This window comes from Polypterus senegalus, chromosome 3, assembly GCF_016835505.1.
Source record: "Polypterus senegalus isolate Bchr_013 chromosome 3, ASM1683550v1, whole genome shotgun sequence".
Lineage (NCBI taxonomy): Eukaryota > Metazoa > Chordata > Cladistia > Polypteriformes > Polypteridae > Polypterus > Polypterus senegalus.
Window position 1 is genome coordinate 228,746,095 of NC_053156.1, and position 16,422 is coordinate 228,762,516.

At 38.7% G+C, this 16,422-nt stretch overlaps 1 protein-coding gene across 1 annotated transcript in view; it reads left to right on the forward strand.

The window, feature by feature from the left end:
• LOC120525960 (metabotropic glutamate receptor 4-like) overlaps positions 1 to 16,422 on the forward strand; it is a 963,211-nt gene that overhangs the window by 234,546 nt on the left and 712,243 nt on the right.

The following is a 16,422-nucleotide window of genomic DNA, read 5'->3' on the forward strand; positions in this document are numbered from 1 at the left end:
ATGTTTACATCCATTACATGTGCATTATGAACAGTGTGTGTGTCTGTTCTGTAAATGTACTGTTTATAAACTGTATATTGCTATATGTCGGTCTGTATGTGATGAAGGCACTTTCAATAAAGAGCTGTAACATTTGCATTAGAACCTTGGACAGCACCTTTCAAGCTTTCACTTTGCTTTCAGGAGTCTCTTGGAGAGTTGGTGGTATCCAATCTTTACCCAGTTTATAAATCTTTTTTTTTTTATAAATACTGTAATGAAAGTACTTCATCAAAATGTATGATCATTTTTATTGATTTTTCCCCTCTTGTTTTTACTTGTATTGGCACAGTAACTAAGGTGCTGAACTGTAAAAATGTGACCTGTGGGGTCTATTGTGACTACTTTTTCAATGTGGTACCCTGAATATCACTTTACTTATTAGTGTCCAGGCATAGAAATATGAAAACTATCTTAGCAAACCCTTGTGATTTGTATGCCATTTTGAAGTACAAATTTTACTAAATAAATAAGAATAGTAAATTCATTGTTCACTTTTTAAAGATGATGTTACATGAAGCTCTGTATGCAATGAAAATCTCCTGGAATTTGTTAGGACTACAGTTAAGTCTCTGGACTGGAGCATATAAGCTGAAAAAACTCCATGCTATGCTATGTAATCATTTTCCTGTGATAGCATATTTGTCTACAGATTGATTCCATTTGTTGGAAAAAAAGACACCTTAGGAGTCTTTTGACAAAGAGCATTATTTTTTGTTATTGACAATCTGCACGACTAATATGCTGTATTTAGCTTTGTAGAGGTAAATATTCAGTTTCTATTGTCTTCGCTTTTCCACAATTTTGTTTACATGCTCTGCGTGCAGCAGGCTGAAATGTGATGACAACTGAGTGCAGCTGTCGGACTGTTCATTCCACTTAATCATTTGCTACCCAAAAATACCCAATTGTCAATAGCTGACCACTTTTGACAGCTTCTCCCCTGGCGTTGTCTAGACGTGACTGGGATCGCAAAGGTCAGATTTGAAGAGAAGCCTGTCGCTGCTGTTATCTTATTCTTCCAGTTGAGGTTTTTTTTTTCCTTTTATTGACTTGACATGGCTCATGGTGGTACGGTACCTGGTGCCGCTGCTTCTAGTTCTTGTTTTATATTGAGATGGAGCACCTACTTTGTATGTTTTCCTCAGTTATCCCCCCACTGCTAATTACTGCAGCTTAGAATGAGGGTAATGGAATTGTATAATAATAATAATAATAATAATACATCCATTTCTTTAATTCTCTTAATCCAGTTTTTGGTCATGGGAATGTGCAATCTTTCCAATAATAATAATAATAACAGCAATAATAATAATGTTAGATTTTATTTATCATGCATTTCTCCCAAACCGAAGGTATATAACAAAAAATACATTATAAGTTAAAGCCAAATGACTGTATGAATACCCCATATATAACTGTTAGGAAGCAATTCATAGAGGTAAAGAAAGATATAGTAAAGAACACATTGCTAATATAAAATCAACAAAAACTTGAACAGTCTGACAACAAATAGAACAAAGTCATCTGATATATTCTTTGAGTTCCAGAGCAGCAGACTCTTTAGGCTTTGGGCCATATTAATTTGTTTGGTTATTCAATTTCTATAAAATTAGTCTGCTTGCTTATGCTGTGGTTTAAGTGTTTTCCTCCGATTAAGTTGCTCAGCTGTTGGGTTGGCTGATTGCTTGTAGTGTCAACTCGCTCCATTCCAGTTTTGGATTAAGCTAAAAAGGAAGCAGCAAATTAAATTGAAATGAATTTCTGGGTTGACTGTCGTCATTGTCATGGGTATGGCAATCTCTCTACTGAATGAAAGCAGCCAGACAGAATGGCGTGTTCCAATTCCGAAACTTGGTTAACGTTCCCTTATTGTGTGTTGCGTCTATGTTTACAGACTGAAACATAAAGACGTAAAGATGTTATCTAATCTGTTTCATCTTGTCTCACTCTTCTGTCTGGTAAATGGCTCTGGTCAATCAGAATGCATTAAGTACTCACCCACACACTGTGAGGCACATGAACTAGACGTTCATCTAATATATCTGAGAGTATTTGTGTTAAACTGGTTGTGTGAGGGCTGCTGGGGAATATTGAATACTGTTATCATTATAATGTGTTTGGAATTGATGATTTATTTATATGAGCTTCACAAATTCAAACACGAGGCAAATAATGTTCTGACAATAAAGTTCTCTATCTATCTATCTATCTATCTATCTATCTATCTATCTATCTATCTATCTATCTATCTATCGATCTATCGATCGCATTAATTCGTGGGGTTGACTACTAAATTAGAACTCTTTTCCAGGCAAAATAATGTAATTGCAGGGTTTTTCAATCAAACACAGTATGCACCATCACCATTACAATGTGGACAAGATTGCAATTTTGTACTATATATTAACTGATAAACTCGAAAAAAAAAAACAAAACAGTTCAGGTAAAAACAAGAACACAATATTATCAGACACTTAAAAGGTCACAATTATTCACATGGGACCAGTTTTATTGATAACAGTTTTAGTTTGGGGTGCGGGTAAAAAACAATGTGCCCAGAGGGAAAAATAACTAAACATTGGAATAATTATCTAATATAGTGGTAAAATAGATCAAGCCCTGGATTTGAACACAATCTCCTGGGGCCTCATGTATAAATGGTGTGTACGCACAGAAATGTTGCGTAAGAACGTTTCCACATTCAAATTGCGATGTATAAAATCTAAACTTGGTGTAAAGTCACGTGCATTTCCACAGTACCTCATACCCTGTCGTACGCAATTTCTCCGCTCGGTTTTGCAGACTGGCGGCACCCAGTGTCAAAGCAATGCTACTCCTGTGTGGTTACCCTTTCTTTTTCAGATTCACATCCCTGATGTGGCTTTATAAATACACTGAAATTAACTGCATATTGTTTATTGTTTAAGGCAACCTGTAACAATATAATGGTCCACAGAGTGGTCAAACTATTCTAAATACAATAGCTGCTTTAGCGTTGTTACTCTCACTGCACCTTCTTCTTCTTTTTTCAGCTGCTCCTGTTAGGGGTTGCCACATCGGATCATCTTTTTCTATATTACTCTCACTGCACCACTCGGAGTGTTTATATTACTGTATCTGAGTGTGGAATCACAGCAGCAGCTGATCGGAAAGGGAATTATCGGTATACAGCATCAAGCACACGCTGCCTCAGCCATTCGCAATTTGAACTGGTCTCATCTGACCAACGCTTTAGAGCCTTTCCTGTTCGGACCTTGTGGTTCACAAACAGTTTCATCCCAAGAACTCTAAACGCACTCAATCAGTCCCTCAATTGCTCCTTGTAGAACGCTTTGTACTTATAAGTACAATCACCTCACTGTAAACTTGCGATGCAGTTATAATATTGCACAACCTGAGCCACTTTATAAAGCGTGTATTTACATATGATGACGACATCATTTTTAAGATGAAATGCAGCAAAATATGTTTATTATATTGTACAGATAAAACTTTAACTTCATTTAAATAATCTATATTGTTAATAATTAAATATGTGAGGACACGGTGCCGCAGTGCTAGCGAGGAGCTGGCTCTCTGTTTGCAGATTGTTCCTGCCTCGCACTGTATTTTTGCTTGTGCTGGCGCGACATTTAAAGGATAGATAGATGGATAGAATAATTAAACACGTACTACGAAGATATTTCAAGGTTCCTTAAATGTTTTGAAGAATCTGCGTTCTAACCTTACAGATGGCTTAACGTCTATTACAGAGCTGATTGTGTGGCGATTGAGTATTTGGAGAAAGAAAAGTAAGGACAGGAATTGGAGGATAGTATGTTTGACAAAGACAGTACTTCTGTACTAAAGCATTTCATCGCAGGTCATGCATGGCGCAGCAGGCATCTTCTGTCGAGACATGAACAATCACTGCGCCACCGTGTTCCCATGTTTAATAAGATGCTTTAACTCCTATCATCATGAAAATGATATCATGCATATTTCTCAGTATTTTAATTATTCAGAGAGTTATAATTTCACAAATGTAATGGATTCTGTGTCCTGACGGACGAAGAGAAAGCCTGTTTAAGAATCACGTAGTGATTCACACATAGAAGATCAAATACAAAACAAAGCATTAAATGTGCTACTTTAGTTACGATGGGATTTGAGAAACTAGTTAATTAAATGATTTTAAGATGAAGTTAATGATGTTCTACTTTAATGACAAGATAAACTACATGATTAAAGTGTAAATTTCGAGATTAAAGTTGACATTTCTTGCTTTTTTCACACTGTGTACCTTTTGTTTCTCTGTACCCTAATAAGCTTTCATATGACACTCAGACGGTGGCCTACGACTCGCCTTTTCACGGCGACTTTGATATTTGACATCTTTTTTTTATTTCGGGCACCATGCGACTTTCGAGTTTCTCTGACACTCTGTTACTCAATCAACCTTCTTTTGTTGATTATACCACTGTTTAAACCAACAAATAGCACGTTTTTCCTTTGCCTCCACTTGGTATTCGCTGAAATTCTTATATTTTTCCCTGTGCTTTTGCCATTACCTTGTCATAGAATGCTGAGCTTAAGGACTTTTTAAATTGATTTGCATATTCAAAGAGGCGTAACTCTAGGAGGAGATGGGGCGGGACAGCAGGCGCGTGCACGAGTGTTACTTTTCATGCTGATCGGGATTTATGTAGCGGAAGAACATGGAAGTGGGCGTACGCACAGATTTATGCATCTGGATTTTTCTGTGCGTAGGCACATTTCGGCTTTTGTGCTTACGTCATGTTATAGTGTGAATTCTACGCACGGCGTTATGCATGAGGCCCCTGTAGCTGTGAACATTTAGAGGAAAAAAAAACCGATTCAGATGAGAAGGTTCAAGCGCCAGGATAAATTATTTCACCATTTTATTCAAAAAAGAAAGATGGGACTCTGCAAATGATCCTCAAGTGCTAAGACGGCAGCTGAGATGAGAACCACATGCTGTCTCCTGGCGGGCTTGGGATCAACTTTTTTTCCCCTGGTTGTACTAGCAAGTTCTGTCAAATCACTGTATTCAAGCTATCAGGAAAGCTGCCACGCCACAGGCAATGTTTTCTGTAATACTTCTTTTTCTGCAAGTTAAGCTGAAAAGTGAATCAAATATTAAATATAGCCTGTAGGGAATTAGGGAAGAGACTTTCTTTTCTTTATTCCTCTTTTTTGCCAAGAGGTAACCTGCCTGGTGATTTCAATGCCCACTCTTTAGCAGTGTGAGTGGGTCACCACAGTGCCTTCAGTCTTCCCTGTCAGGCTGCATTTGATGATTACCTTAATTTAAGACATAGGAAGAGTTATCAAGGTGACAGGTTCTTGTGTTTTTGGGATCTGGATGCTTATGCTACTTTTGTTTATAAGGCTGAAGACTATATCTTTCCAATGAAAATCTGCTTTAGCCATGATGCACTTGTGCCCGGAGAGTAAAATCAAGTTAAGTGCACAAGATCGGTGGTATCAAGTTAGAGGGAAAAAACATACTATCATAAGAATAATAAGAACTGAAAACCACTCAGTTCATTAAGTTCTGTCATGTCTGTGTTTTCCTACAAAGTGACCCTCTGGACAGCTGAAAGTCAGTGTGTACCCTGTGTCCTTGAGCGAGATTGTACCAAGGTGGCATCTTCTGATTAACAACTGATCAATTTAGAAATGGGGTAAGATTCATTGATTCCATCTGGTTTGTTCTAATATTTGTAAACCTCGGAGCCTATACTTAGTGAAGAGCACTGTAGAAGAATAACATATTGGGAAAGATAACCCTTTTGAAGACTTAATTTTAGTTTCTCAGTGCCCTCACAGTGCCACAGTGGAGTGCTGCTCCAGATGCTGGGGAGAAGACAGGAGGGGGTATAACTAATAGTAGGTCAGTGCTGCTCAAGAGCTCCTTAGCCAGCTGTCTTCGTTATAAACTTTGTATTTATTCAAGTATTTTCTTCTTTTGGCTGCTCCTGTTAGGGGTTGCCAAAGTGGATCATCTTCTTCCATATTGTCCTGTCCTCTGTATCTTGTTCTCTCACACCCTCACCTGCATGTCCTCTCTCACCACATCCATAAACTTTCTCTTAGGCCTTCCTCTTTTCCTCTTGCCTGCCAGCTCTATCGTTAACATCCTTTTCGCAATATACCCTCTCCTTTGCACATGTCCAAACCAACATAATCTCACCTCTCTGATATTGTCTCTCAACCGTCCAGCTTGAGCTGACCCTCTAATGTACTCATTTTTAATCCTGTTCATCCTTGTCACACCCAATGCAAATCTTAGCATCTTTAACTCTGCTACCTCCAGCTTTCTGGTCAGTGCCACCGTCTCCAATCCATATAACATAGCTGGTCTCACTACCGTCCTGTAGACCTTCCTTTTCACTCCTGCTGATTACCCATCTGTCACAAATTACTCCTGACACTCTATTCCACCCATTCCACCCTGTCTGCACTCTCTTTTCCACCTCTCTTCCACAATCCCTGTTACTCTGTACTGTTGATCCCAAGTATTTAAACTCATCCACCTTTGCCAACTCTACTCCCTGCATCCTCACCATTCCACTGACCTCCCTCTCATTCACACACATGTATTCTGTCGTGTTCTTACTGACCTTCATTCCTCTCCTCTCTAGAGCAAACCTCCAACTCTCCGGGGTCTCCTCGATCTGTTCCCTACTCTCGATACAGATCACAATGTCATCAGCAAACATCATAGTCCACGGGGACTCCTGTCTAATCTCGTCTGTCAACCTGTCCATCACCATTGCAATTAAGAAAGGGCTCAGAGACGATCCCTGATGTCATCCCACTTCCACGTTGAAAGCATCCTCACTCCTACTGCAGTTCTCCCCACTGTCACACTTCCCTTGTACATATTCTGTACCACTCTTACATACTTCTCTGCCACTCCTGACTAACCTCATACAATACCACAACTCCTCTTGAGGCATCCTGCTTTCTCCAGGTCCACAAAGACACAATGTATGAAAATATGAATACACTAAAAAACATGTGTACACCAAAAAAAAAAATCTGATTTATAAAATTTTCGTTTGTTCATTTTTGTGTAATTTACCTTTACATATCACACTCCTCTTGTAAATGTGCATATGTGAACTCTCCTTCTCACCCAGAAACAACCATAAATGAACTATGCTAATCAACCTCATACATATGCAATTATGATGCTGCAGAGTTTCATTGGCTGACAGATCAGCCTCCCTATTGACGCATTGAGCGTGGAAGAGAATGAGCAGCATTATAGCATCTCTCCTGACCATTCTGAGGATCAGGGAAAGGCGTTATTTGCCAGAATCTGAGCTGATATCCAGTATCTCCTGGCACAAGTAATGACACGATTGCTGCTAAGCAAATAATATCGGTCATATGAAAACCTAAGGGTTCAGCGAGTTACCTTACCAGTAAGCCGGCCACAATGTACAGCATCCTCATGGCTGCCAAAGCTACTTTGCCTCACAATAAATTAATCAGGGGTTGAACCAGACCACTGAGCTACAAGGTTTGTCAATCTAATCTTGGCATCACAAATGACTTGCGCATTCATGAAATGCAACAGCCCACAGTTAACAAAAGCAGCCAGATGCCCTTCTTGCAATATGAGTTCAATAAATTCCTCTGATTACTTTAGGAAGACCAGGCACTGCTGCAAATTGACTTTTTATTTTAGCAAAAGCATATTATGTTTCATGTATGTACACCAACACCATTTGAAAACTGAAGGTGGTGCCTTGTTGGACAGTTAATGGATTCCAGCACAGCAGGCATGATGGACTGAAGCTTGGCTGAGAAGTGATAACAGGTAGCAGATATAAACTTAGTGAAAAACCAGAAAAGTTCTTTATGCAAATATGCAGCATTGGCAATCTTAAGAAGAAACTAAAATAAAGTCTTTACATCATATTTGTCACTTTTAAGGTTCAATTTGTTTGTCACATCAACACACATTGTAAAAGCAGGTCAGTGATATGAATTATTATTATAATAGACGTGAGTTGTCATTTAGCTGGTATGGTAGCATTTCCCTGTTCCTCTGAAATATTGCATATGAGTAAATTTACACAAGTTCTCCTGTCAAGTTTTCTGTTTATAAATCATGACTTTTGCTTGGAAAGTTGTGTATGCACATTTTGGGCCTCTTTTCATGAGTTTTATAAATCTGACCCCAGGATACCCCACATGGACACCTTGCCTTTAAGATCTCACCCTGACAAAGTTCTGCTGTCTGCTTCTTGTTTCCTAAGAATCAGCTCACACGTCAATTTTTAATGTTGTCAATTGGTGAGAAAGGAAATCCTGTGAAAAATTTAAGTTTATAGCCTTTCATCAATGTGGAGACTCTTGAGTTGTTTTCCTTCTGTATACATTAACTGCTCATCTGTGGGGTTGTGGTCAAATTGTCATGACGGTGAATACTTTTAAAGAATGCCTAAATTGGAATTAAGAAGAACGGACTGTTTAAATTATACATTCATCACTCTCCAGTTTATACAAAAGCCAAACTTGCTTTTACAGACACTGATTTGAATCGTTTTGGTTGTCAGCCTCAGACATATTGCTGTTTTTGAATTCTTCAGCCCTTTCAAAGGTATCTTTTGCAGCTCTTGAAGTGTCTCTTGGCCTTTGCTAAGGTATTCTGAAGTGTAGCCCTGAAGTGATCAGGGGCAGCTGTAGACCCTTGGCTCTTGCTAAGATATTCTTGCTGTTTCTAAGATGTTGCTTTATATTTGATCTCTAACATGGCAAGGGTATGACTTTTTGTAGGTCACTGTTTTGTTTGAAACATGACAGATGAGTGACTGTAACACTCATGTACATTTAAATGAAGGCTAATAATTTCAGCATTTCCAGCATTAATATGTCCACCGATGTAAAAAAAAACCTTTGAGGTTCAAATACCTTTTGTGAACACTTTTACACTACCATAAAGCTGCTCTCTCCAGGGTTGGTTCAGGCCTTGTTTCCTGACTTGCATTAACTGGATTTAAAAATAGACAAATTAATGGATGTATCTGTATTGATGCTACTAGAAAAGGGCTCAGTAAAGGCTAGCTAAAATGAGCCAAGTTGTATTCATTTTGGATAAAACTCTTCAGCTCCAATTTCCATGCTTATTTCCTCACTTTCACATTTTCTCTTAAATTTCCACCTGCCCCACATCCTGCGCATCCAAGAATGAAAAATGGACCCCATTCACTTTTACTTCCTGTAATTGGAGGTGTGATGCTTTAAGTCCAGGCAGATCGTATGGAGTCTTAAGCTAAGGTTGTCCCTGATATTGTACTCGTAGTATTTTTTAATTTTGCCTGATTTATGAATTCCTTCCCTTTCTCATCCCATTTATGTTTTGTAGAAAAAGGGCATCTAATTGCATTTTAATAGATAATTAAATACTGGTGATAAATCAACATGAAAGTTTAATAGGTATCTATTAAAATAAATGAATACTCCTAATCCTTTGTTGACTAGTTTCAAATGGACACAGCTTCTTTGCCTAAATGCATTAATTATTCACTTCCCACAAAGCCACAAGCTTTCTACATTAAATGCTTTACTCTTTATTGGGCAGATTGGAAAGACTGGTCTCCATATTGTTCTTTTGATCTTGAATCTTTTGAGCATGGAACAGGAATGCACTACTGATAGTAAACATAAATAAATGAAAAGTGTTTTCTTCTCTATGGTGGTGATAACATGAATCGGGAGACAACAGGAGATGTGCCCGTCGTTTACCATGGAGATGACTGACTAAGGTATGGTTTCCTCTTCATGGAGGTGATAACAAAAGCAATTATGTGTGTTGTAAATCTAACACTGCACATAAACACAACACCCCATCTGTAATCAAAATATAAGTTTAATGTCACTGTAAATATTTTATAAATCCACTCATATGTACAGGCCAGGCCAAAGTTAGCACACAGGGGCTTTCAGCATTTAGATTTGCTAGGCAAGCATTTGAATAGAGAAGGTAACAACTACAAAAATGGGTATTGTACTATTTCTGTATGTTAGAGATGAAATTGAATCCTCTCCTTACCTTGTTTGGAACCTAAGTAAGGGCCTGCACGTGAAGAAAACAGTATAAAACACTTGGAAAGCAGCCAAATACCTTGAATCCGACAGACGGATGGGTGATAACGCCATCCATCCTGAGAATCCTTCCAGCGGAGTGACTAAAAATGGCAGACTGTATACTTCAAGATCCCATCTTGGTAATTGTCATGCCATTTGGCGTCCTTCGTCTGTAATGCCACGTAAATTGTCATTAAAGAAAGCTGTTATTTTCTATTATGTGATTCCTTACCTCCATATCACTATGGGAGAGGTATTGCCTTTTAATATCATATCTATATAGTTTTTGGTTGTTTAAAACACCAGAATTACAAAAGAACTTATTCCAACTAGGGAGCTATCGCCCCCTACAGGAAATACCGTCCTCACTGTAAAATGTGGCACTGGCATCATGTTGTGGGGATGCTTTTTGGCAGCAGGGATTGGAAACCTGGCCAGGATTGACAGGAAGATGAATGCTGCACAATACTGACAGATCTCGGAGGATAACCCGCTACTGTCTCTCAGAAAACTTAAACAGTGGAGGAAAATTGTCTTATAACACGGGACAGGACAGGACAATGACCCAAAGCACACCACCAGAGCAACAATGGACTTTCTTAAAATAAAGTAAGTGATTACCCTGAGTGGCTTAGTCAGACTCTTGACCATAAACTCATCAAACACCTAACAATTTCCCTCCATCACTGCTCCCCAACTAATCTGGCACAGCCTGAGCAGTTTTGCAAAGAGGAATTGGCAAACCATGTTCAATGCCATTGTGTAAACCTACTGTAGCTGAGACATATCCAAAAAGATGAATTACTGTAATAGCATCAGGGGGTTCAACCATGTACTGAACATGGGGCACGGAGACTTCTAAACTGTTGACATTTCAGTTTTTAAAATTTAATTTATTAATTGTTTAGAATTTTCTTTCTTTTTTGGACAGCACTGTGATACAAACAATTGTTGATTTACAAATAAAAATTCCCCATGAATCAAAAAGGATCGAAATCCCAGATTGTGACAAACATTTATGTGAAAAAAAAAGGTTGTGGGCTGAATACTAATTCTGCGGTGGGCTGGCAGCCTGCCCGGGGTTTGTTTCCTGCCTTGCGCCCTGTGATGGCTGGGATTGGCTCCAGCAGACCCCCGTGACCCTGTAGTTAGGATATAGCAGGTTGGATAATGGACGGATGAATGAATACTATTTCAAAGCACTGCAATTTGGGCTCCCTTGTACGCTTTGCCTCTGTCATCCCAAATTTCTAACTGAGGCCAAAGCTGACAGGCAGAGCGGCAGTTGAGTGTGTGTGTGTGTACTCATGAGGCAGCAACTCTGTTCAATTCAAGTCTGTACGGGGTTCAGCCTTCTGTGGGTACAATGTTGTAACTGCAGCCTGGAGGCAGTGTGGATTACATCTCTTTAATAAAACGATCAAGATAAGAGTATTAAGCGTGCTGCATTCTTTCGGTAAATTCAATAAGCCTTTGAGGAGAACGTTAAACACATCTTGTCTGGTGCTGTAACAAAGATATGCAGATCAATGGCGCGGTCAAAAGCTTTTAACAAGCTAAATAGCCTGAGAAAGCACACAGCTTTATTTAATATTAACCGATCACCTGCTGATATGCAGATAGAAATATTGTAATCCACCACTCCGACACTGCTACTGCCCTGTACCTAACCGCTCCCGTCTCCACCTTTGACTTTCACTTACCAGTAATTTTGCAGTCACCCTTACCGTCTACAGTCTGTTTTTGCACTCTGTTTAATTCATCCTCTCAGACATGCCATGTACTTATTACAACAATTATAATTAATTAAGAAAGGATGATTTTTAAGGTTTGTGGTTCTTTAGAATTGATTTTCAAGCTTATTGGAGTGTGTATTCATTTCAAGAATTAAATTGAATGCATTTTAATTAAAGGGCACTCTGTGATCATGAACAGCTCAACACCTAACAGCTCCAGGACTCGGGTTTGAATCACACTGCCTGTCTGGAGTCTGCACATTCTCTTTGTGTTCAGCTGGGCTTTTTTCTGGATATTCTGATTTTCTCCCATTTCCCAAAAAATTTTCAAGCTCATCGAATTGAAATTAGCTCTCTATTTCTGAGTCAATTTAAACTGAATTGCATTGGTACTGTGTTTGGAATTCATTCCTGCCATGTTCCCAGTGCTGCTGGGATAGACCTGTGATTCTAAACTGGAATAAACAAGTTACTAAATGGCTGGATGAACATGAGTAAATGAACAACATATGTTATTAAAACCGTGTTATTAATGAGAATATTGGAAACATAACAGAATTTTATCACTACAACTGAATCCAATTCAGGGGAGCCAAAGACCATCCTTGCAGCACTAGACACGAGTCAGGAAACATCTCTTGACATGATGCCAACCCACTGGCAATACTGTAATCAAAACTTTTTTTTTGTCTAGTATGATAATAAATGAGGACAAAAAGTGAAGTTTGCTGTGTGACTGACTTTTGTGCTTAAATTGGTCCTGTAAATATTAAATTTGTCATAATTGTTGAAACTGTCAAAAGCCACCCAGCACTGTCACTGATCTATAATGTGAGGTGAGAGTAAGATTAATGAACATTGGACTGAGAAATCAGATCTTATGGGTGAAGTTAAACAGTTTTATGGAGAAATTGCATAATCAGATCATCGAAAAGCGATGTTAGAGATGCAAGAAGAAGTCACTTACATGGCCCTGCTCAATTACAATAATACAATTGTAGAAAATGTAGGAGTTTTTAAACAAATACTGCAGATGATGGCGCTGGAAGTGGGCAGAATTTAACTGTGCTGCACTCAAACCATTTAATGGTGTGTCTTCTGTGTGGACCTACATGTTCACCCTGTGTTTACATTAGTTTCCTGACCCTTGAAGTTTTAATTGCTCAGTGATGCTAATGATGAACTTTGCAATAAAGTCTTGTGATAGACTGACATGCTTTCTGGATCTTATCCCTGTCTTAGTCCTACTGCTGCTGGCACAGTGGGTACCACACACTTAAAGTGATACTCCACACAAAAAGGATATTTTTCATGTGTTATATAGTGATGGATAGGAAAAAAAATATTTCCTGTTTTCATTGAGAATGGAGATAACATTTCTAATAGAAAGGAAGAAGAATGAAGACCAGTGCTGGACCATCGCAAACAATATAAAAAGGTCTATGAACAAATATTAAAAATCCAGAAAATCCTGCAGTTCAAAGGCATTCACCCAAGATTGAATTGAAGATCCACATCTTCCCCTTATTCATTGGTCAGGAATCCTGTCTTCAAGTCAAGTTTTTGCTGTTCCGACTTTCTGGAAGCATTTATTTAACAATATTACAGTAAAACATACACGTTGTGAGAATATGACATATTTGTTCAAGGACATTTTTGATTTTGTTTACTGTTGTTAGACACTTTGTAAGCTCCAGTCTTCATTAAAGCATGGGATCGAAAGTTTTCTTGACCATCACTACAAACTACATGGAGTAAGTAACATATGAAAAAAATATAATTTTTAGGTGGAGTATTGTACTCACCTGTACATGTAAAGCAAATTGTTGTTCCTTCATACTGCAAGTTTACTGTAGCAGTTACTGTCACTCTTTCTGTTTTTTAGACTAAATTAGGAGTGTGTGTGCGCAGCAAATCCACTTGAAAGCAAAACTTCTGACATGCACAAATTGCTTTCTAGATGAGCGAAGCCAGAGGTTCTGCAGACAGGTGCCATGTCATTGCCACCAGCCTGGAATGGTAAAGTGCAAACGAATAGCAAGGGTCAATAATAATTAAATATGGCCTGGTCCTTAATGCAACCTGCTTGTAGTGTATTTGGTTTTGGTGTCCGGTAAAAAGGCATTCAAAAGAATACGTGAGATATATGAATGCTTTGTGTAGGAAGAATATTTAGTAAATAATTGCAGGACTCAAACCACTAGGTGATCAGGCACAATGGAAGGAGGGGCACAGCCCAAAAACCTCCATGTAAAATTGATGGGCAACTGCAAACTGGCCTCATATTAATGAATGTAAATATGGGTGAGTGTGCCATCTGATAGACCAATTCTCTTTTCTAGGGCTGATTCCTGATTATTCCCTGATGTACCAGGCTAGGTGCCAGCCCCCCTGATCTTGTAGTGCAGAGGTGGGCAGCGTTTGTCCTGGAGGACCACAGTGGCTGCAGGTTTTTGATCCAACCCAGTTTCTTAATGAGAAGTCAATTATTGCTCAAATGACATTTTGATGCTTCATTTTAGCATTCTTGTTTGTTAAGGTTCCTCACCCTTTATTGCTTATTTCAGTCTTAAACAGTTACATTCACTGTTTTAATGGCTCCTTATTAGCAATAAGATGCAAATGACAAAGGAGCCAGCAGTTCTCCTTGTAACTTGTTTCCATTTACATCTATGTGGATTCATCATGCACTATTTGGTTTAATAAAACACTTAAGAGAAAAATGAGAAAGATTAAAAATTATCCATTTTAGGCTTCAAATCATTCGATGAAAGAACCTAACATTGCAGACTAACAAGCCATAAAATTAGATAACATTTGAGATTGGTTTCTAATTAAGCAATTGGGAACAAAAACCTGCAGCCAGTGTGGCCCTCCAGGACTGACGTTGCCCACCCCTGCTGTACTGTATAAGGCTGAAGATGGATGAATGGGTTTATCGCTGGTGATGATTCATAAGTTAATGAGGAACACTATCCATGCTTACTTTGCTTATCAAGTCTTTTAGATGGTCCCTTAGTTTCACATGCTCCTTAGAGATAACGTGACCTTTCCATGTTCTGAGGCTGAAAATGGGCATCACAGGTCTGTTACTTTGTAAACAGCACAGCAGAGACTCATCAGCATTGGCACAGAGTAAGTACAGTAGGCACTGTAAGATAGACAAATAGTTCACCTTCTTTTCCACACTTTGCAAATTTTGTGACTTCTTCTAGTGAACTTCTCTGGACATCTTTTCCTTCTAAACACATTTAAACTAAGCTGATTCTGGTCAGTTAAACCTGGACAGTGTTGATAAACATTTGTCTCACGTGTCTTTGCCACCTCTTGTGCTGCACTGCACAGGGTTGAAATGGTAACCCATCTTCTTGTTTAAAGCATCTTGTACGTGTGCAACTTGAACACTGTCACATTTCCTAAACCTGTATTTAGAATACTTGGCAGGGCACCCAGAGCCACAGAGTTACAAGTTTTATTCAAGTGTATGTATTGTATGCCTGCCAAGCCAGATGTGAGATTCATGCAAGAATTAGTTTAATTAATGACAAATTTAAATCTAATTGTACTGAGTGCCTTTCATATCAGTGTAAAAGACAAAAAAGAGAAAAATAACAAAAGACAAAGGAGACGAATTAATTAAAACTAATAATAAAAGGGAAAAGCATTGTAGAAAGCAGCCTGTGCTGGTTTAGAAGCCTTACAATGATTGATTCTAATAAGAACAAGAGGAAGCCTCCCTGAACTGAAGTGCGCTGCTGCTCGCCATTACTGTCAAGTTATGTCTCGATAAGCTGTCACTGGAGAGATGAGCAGCCTGCATGAGCAGAACGAGTCCGTGGCCATCCAGAAACACCTTGGCTGTTTTCTTCAGGTCACCTCCACAGCCATCCAGGGCGGCTGCTGAGCAGCAGGCTGTTAAAGTAAACGGGTCTGTGCAGAATGCACATTTGTCATCATTGAAGTGATGAACTGCTTTCTAATTAGTCTTTACTTTGTTCTTCTGCTCTCTCCCAGGTTTGGCCTTTCACTGATAAAATAATTCCACTTTGCATTCATTTGCATCAGAGGTTCAGCTGTACTGCAATAAATTATGTCTCATTCTGTATTAAGGTTGAAACAGGGGGCTATTTTTCATGTAATTTACTAAAGGTTAAAAGTTATAAAACACAACTTGATATGTTCTGTTACACTCTGCAATGTTAGCGTTTTCCCATTTCTAGAAGAAAATGTGAGTTTCAAGAGAAACACACCTGAACGCTGTGACGTGACCCTCGAAGCCCCTCGCTGCAGTACTGTTCTTTTTAGATTTTTCTGTTCCACCAGAAAAAAAAAAATCAGAAAGAGTGGGAGAATAAGCAAAATAGAAAGTGCTGCAGCTGTTTCCCGGGAGCAAAAGCTAATATGATCAAATCAGATTTCATTTACGTTTACTGTCATTACATCGGAACGGTTCAGATTAAATGTTAATGAGGCAGATCTTCATCTTACATAAAAAGAAAATCTGCTGCAATTGGAAAGTAGAAATCTTTGCTGCTTC